Source organism: Camelina sativa, chromosome 5 (assembly GCF_000633955.1).
Source record: "Camelina sativa cultivar DH55 chromosome 5, Cs, whole genome shotgun sequence".
In the NCBI taxonomy this organism is placed as follows: domain Eukaryota; kingdom Viridiplantae; phylum Streptophyta; class Magnoliopsida; order Brassicales; family Brassicaceae; genus Camelina; species Camelina sativa.
Genome location: NC_025689.1, coordinates 21,011,930 through 21,017,738, shown reverse-complemented (window position 1 = coordinate 21,017,738; position 5,809 = coordinate 21,011,930). Strand labels below are relative to the sequence as shown.

The 5,809-nt window shown below is 36.4% G+C and overlaps 1 long non-coding RNA gene across 4 annotated transcripts in view; it reads right to left on the bottom strand.

The window, feature by feature from the left end:
* The window catches only part of LOC104787314, a 2,629-nt gene extending 262 nt beyond the window's left edge, over window positions 1–2,367 (bottom strand). The window contains exons 1-7 of one of the 4 annotated variants that reach the window (XR_767842.2): window positions 2,033–2,357; window positions 1,722–1,931; window positions 1,345–1,485; window positions 1,131–1,220; window positions 903–947; window positions 705–796; window positions 124–286 (exon numbers count right to left, since the gene is read on the bottom strand). This is a non-coding gene — a long non-coding RNA (uncharacterized LOC104787314). Of the gene's footprint in view, window positions 1–123; window positions 797–902; window positions 948–1,130; window positions 1,221–1,344; window positions 1,932–2,032 lie in introns of those variants that run through there. The other 3 variants (XR_767841.2, XR_767839.2, XR_767840.2) reach the window with 3 other exon arrangements.

The window sequence follows — 5,809 nt, the reverse complement described above, 5'->3', positions numbered from 1 at the left end:
GTATTTATACAGTATTTATACAAATTACATATATTTTATTAATTGTTTTAAATATATTTAAATTATGAATAATGTTTTAAAACATTATTTTTTGAGTACTATATTTATTATTATAAACCATGATTACAAAAAAATTGTATTACAAAATAAAATTAAAAATCATAACTAAAAATAAGAATAGATGAAAAACTACATAATAAATGGTTTGTAGCACATTCTCAATTGCTTTGTATTCCATCATTGAAGCCTAGGTAGTTCCCATTAATGTTCCAAGAGCAACTCATTTCTTCAAGTACCTTCAGAACAAACAAACAAAAAATGTATCATGGGGACTCATTTCCCATTATCAATATAACACAATTTCAAAATCGAGACTAGTAATGAGAAACAATCGAGACAAGCAATTCACTATAACTAACATGTCTTCTAGCTTAAAAACGTGAGTGTGAGTAAGAAGATCGACAATGGTGACTCAAGTTAAAGAGTGCATATAAAACAGGTGTCTAGAGATCGGTATTACCAAATAACTCTTGACAAATTCAACAAAAAGCCTCACAAAAATTACAACAGAGGCTTCTAAACAAATGACTCTTTGACAGATTTAATAAAAGTCTCACAACAATAAGTAGCAAAGTATATATATTGTACCTTAATAGCGAAAGATACAATAGGATAAGAAAATGTCTTAACCAATGAAAGTTTACCTTACGCTCTGAAATAAAGTTGTACATCATGAGCTCTGTCTAAGAGTGTGCTTGGCTGTGGCTTTCTCTGTAAGCCAAACATCATCTTCGACCTAAGAACAATAGGACACTGAATCAGATGGTTTACGCATGCAACAATGTGACTTCAAAGAATTGAAGAGTAATACAAGAGTAATAAAATAAACATAAGGGTTTTACCTATCTTCTTCCAGCCAACCGCTTTCAAGCTTCTCCAAATCCAGTCTATTGATCACAAACAACAAAATAATATAGTAAACAAAAATCACATGTTCAAACCATAAGCTTCAAAGACACAAACACAAACACCAACACACACACATACCAGATTTTATCATATAAAATCACCAAAACTGAGGTGACTCTGTGAAAGAAGTGATATGCTTTTAGAGAGCTTAGTTTGAGTACCTTCGGTGACTTTGGTGACACTGAGGAGAGCCGAGTTGAGCCTTAAGTTCTTTAAGCCACAAGACTCAACCAAAACAGCTGACACTTGATCTGAGAGAAACCCACCAAAGAAAGCAAAAAAAAAACAAAACAATTTTGCACATAAGTACTCAAGAATTCTGAAAAGATGAAATAACAAAGCAGTTCCAGGATTTTTGAAAGAAAAGAAACCCACCTCCATGGAGACCAAAACAGATGGAGCTAGACATTTGAAAGAAATGACAAGAGATATACCCGCGTGGCAACAAAGCTATTGATGCGCTACTCCTTCCCTCACTTCTCCTTCATCATTCTTCTACTTCTTATCCTCCCTCATCTGCAATCACACAGGGGATGAGAAACGCGAAAAGGCAACTAAGTGGATCACATCAGCATTGGCTACCGATATCAAGCAGATAAATCAAACTCGTTTTCAGCAGAATCAAAGTGAAAATCTATGCTCCTACAGCGGAACAAGAAAAAAAAAAAAAAAAAGGGATAACAAATGAAAGCAACTACTAAGCCTTCAAGAACGTCGGAGAGGATAGGTGTGAGAGCAAAAGAGAACTTGACCCATTGTTGCTTGATAGAAAAATTGATTCTTTAGTCGACCCAAGTTTTCGGCTGTGCGCCGGAGAAGCACACGACTTGAATCGAAGCAGATCTTTCCCGGTTTTGAGATCCCAACTTCTAATTTCGTCGATAAATCCACGGCTTAGCTTTTTCGTCTTCTATGCCGTCTTCCTCCGCTTCACCTCTCAGCTTCTGCTTCTTATATGTCGTCTTCAAACCAATTCGAAGATTAAGGTCATTACAAACGTAGACCAGAAACCCTAATCCCAAAATCAGATTTAAAGGGGGAAATAGAGATAGAACAAACTAACCTTCTCCCACGGAAACCAGTTTCCCTTCTAGATCTGGAGATACGGTCGGAGGTTTGGCCGGACAGAGTCATCGCGATTCGAAGAAATGAGAGTGAGAGTTTCTCCGAAAGAGTTTCGAGAGTGATGATGATTTTTTTTTTCTAAGTGTAGTGTGAGGAATAGAGGCACAGGTTGGTGAAGGTTTCTTTGTTTGTTGATTTTTATTTCTTTTTTTTGTTGGCCAATTTTCAATTCATATCAAAATCCAAAGTGGTACAAAAGCCTCTCAAAGCCCAGACTAAATGATATAGTTTTATGTTTTTTTTTTATCAACAATTAGTTTCAGATTTTACAATGACTAATTTAATAAATTTTATAAGTAAATAGTTTTTGGAAGTATTAAATTATATATATACACTAAATAGTTTTAGATTAGATTTAATTTTATACACATAATGGTTATATTTTGGTTAAATGGTTTATAATTTAATTTCTATATACTATACATTATAAAAGTTTAAAATTTAAGATATAGGGTTTAAAGTACAGGGTTTGGTGTATAGGTTTATGATTTGGGGTTAAGTTTTGAATTTATGAATTATGAATTAATTTCTAAGATTTAGAGTTTATGATTTAGGTCTTGGGGTTTGGTTAAGAGTTTGGGATTAAATTTTGAAAATTATGATTTTCTTAAATAGCGACTGATATGCGACTTCTTAGCGACCGTTTACTATAAGTCGCATATTAGTCGCTAAATTGGTGACTATTTAGCAACTACATATTTTGGTGTGCAATATAGTCATAAAATAGTCGCTAAATTACGACTAAACTAGCGACTAACATATGCAGTCGTTAAAAAATGACTAATATACGACCAAATAGTCACTACTTAGTCGCCAAAAATGTCGACTACATATATAGTCGCAAATTGTAGTCGTAAAATCCATGTTTTCTTGTAGTGTTGTTTATACTTTGCACAGAGGTTTTGATCGCAAATATTGAAAAGGCTGAACGGGAGAATAAAATTACAGGTATCACTCTAGCTCGGGACTGTCCCACCATCTCGCATTTGTTGTTTGCGGATGATAGTCTGTTCTTTTGTAAAGCAAAGGCGACAAAATGCAAGACGGTTATGGAGATAATAGGAAATTACTAAAAAGCTTTGGGGCAAGAGGTTAATCTGGCAAAGTCTTCTATCATGTTTGGTATGAGTGTCCCCTCTGACATAGGAGCCCAGTTAAAATCTTTTAGTGGTATTTCTAAGGAAGACGGTATGGGTTCTTATTTGGGTATTCATGAAAGTCTTCAGACCTCGAGAAACATAATCAAACATGCATTAAAATCCAATTCATTATTGTCAGTAAACTCTTTACACACCTAATCTCTTAGGCTAAGTGAGTAAATCCAGCATTTCTAGGCATTTCATCGAGCACCTCATGGTGTGGAAATGTCTAAGATCTAATCCCAACCTCTCAGTTCAAAACTAGCATTAAGAACACTAATCCAGAAGTGAAAATTTCATAAAAAAAACAATCTAAAACATCCTAGTCGATTAAGAACACCTAATATCCTATCCCATCCTTAGAAACTTTGGTTCACTACTCAGATTTTATGGCAAAGAACATAAAGCCAGAAATAAATAAAAATTGCATAATCACGAAGATGAAAAAGAGATAAACATTTTACTAGAAAGAACCAATAGCAAAATGTAAACAGAATTCAAATTGAAAGAACTACAAAAAAAAAAACTGGAAAAGAGATCCTCAGTTCTAAAATTTGCTCAAAGAAAAGTGTAAGAACGACTTTTGCCTCTTCTGTCTTGAAAATGGGTTAAGAGGGGGTTTATATGTGAAAACCAATTAACCTAGCCGCACTAGATGGTATCCGAATCATGCTGCACGAGGCTAGGGTCGAGCTCCACTTTGGGTGCATGGTCGGATAGGCAATCTGGCAGTTCAATTCTTCAATCTGGATGTATGTACGTTCACCAAAACAGAAATAACTCTTGAACGGAACCTCCAATTGGTCTGAAATTACCACCATTGGAAAGCTAACTAGATTTCCTATAACGTTGATGAAGAACTTAGAAGCTGAGTCCCAACAGATAAGATTCATTCGAGTCGATCTTTGAGGGTCTCTGTCATGAGTTCGACCAGTTACTCTCTGGCAATGGTCGGGTGGTATGGTCGGATTCCTCCCTTTTCCTTCTTGATGCTTCAAATCCTCTTGTGTAAACCTCATAAATTACACCAGATCCTTCCTTGTGATAGTTGCAACTTGTCAATCCTTCTTTTTGTTCTTTTTAGGCTCCAAAGTACTTGTTTTCATCCAAAATGCAACAATGCAGCAATGAAACACTATAAAACATCTAAGTGCAAATATCTAAGTTTAAGGACCTAAAAACACTCAAGACAGACTTTGCACAATACAAAACATGACTAAAAATATGACTAAGAAAGTGTAAAATAGAGAGACATCATACTCCCACAATTGATCTAGCTAGTCAATGATACTTGTTATAACTCATACTCATAAGATAATTATCCAATTCTCATGGAACTAATCATTACAATCTTGTTGTTGCAAAAATAACATTTCACTTTGTCGAGATGATATCCTTTGTCGATAACTCATCAAGACATTATCGCAATACAACATACCATCAAGATGATATCCTTCGTGGATAACTCATCAAGACATCTCATATGATTCTTTGCAAGAATTTAACATTACCATGACAAGGTATCAAACGCTAACCAAACCCATTACTAGAGAACAACTCCGACTGATCCACACATTCTCTTATACTACAACTCGTTATCGGTCGAGTAGTCATTTCCATTCGCAAATTTTCCTTAAGCCTCAACACAATTCCTTTTTGGGGTTTTCCATTTTCCTTATGGTACCTATGAAAATACTCATTTTCGTTTATCAAATTCTCCGTCGATGTAAGATTTCCATCTACACATTGCGGCCAACATTACTCTCGCAAAGTCTCCCCCACTTTTCGTTTCCTATAACTCATTTGCTTAGATATTTCACGTAAAGAATATTCATTTTCCTTAGTAATTTCTAACTCCAGTTTGATCTTCCAAAGATGAATTTTCACTTGCAACATTCTTTGGCAGCTTCCTTTAGCTCTAAAGTTGCTAACCAATCCTTACCATCTCATGAGTAAGGGTGACCAGTCCTACCAGCCACTATCGTACAAGCCGACACATTGATAGTGTACCATCCTTCGTTAGCCTCCATACCGGCTAACGTGCCATCTATCGTTAGCCTACGTACTAGTTAACGTGCCATCCATTTTTAGCCTACATACCGGCTAACGTGCTATATATCGTTAGCCTACGTGTTATTCATTGTTAACCTCTGTACTGGCTAACATACCATCCAGCGTTAGCCTCCGTACCGGCTAACGTTCCATCCATTGTTAGCCTCCATACCGGCTAACGTACCATACATTGTTAGCCTACATACTGGCCAGCACATCGCTAACGTATCACGATAGTACCATTAACATCAGCTGTTGTACCGTCCGCCGTAGAAGGCTAACGTTCGTCTACTTATCAGCCAGTGAATTGCTAACATACCGCGACAGTACCAGCTAATGTTAACCATCGTACCAGATAACGCCAGCAACTGTACCACGACACTAGCAGCTAATCGATAACCATCGCACCAAATCATTTGCCGTCCACGTATCGGGTCGCGTGCCATCCGTGTGCTGGATCACATGCCATCCATGACCCGGATCACGTACCATTTGTGTGCCGGATCACGTGTCATCCGTGTACC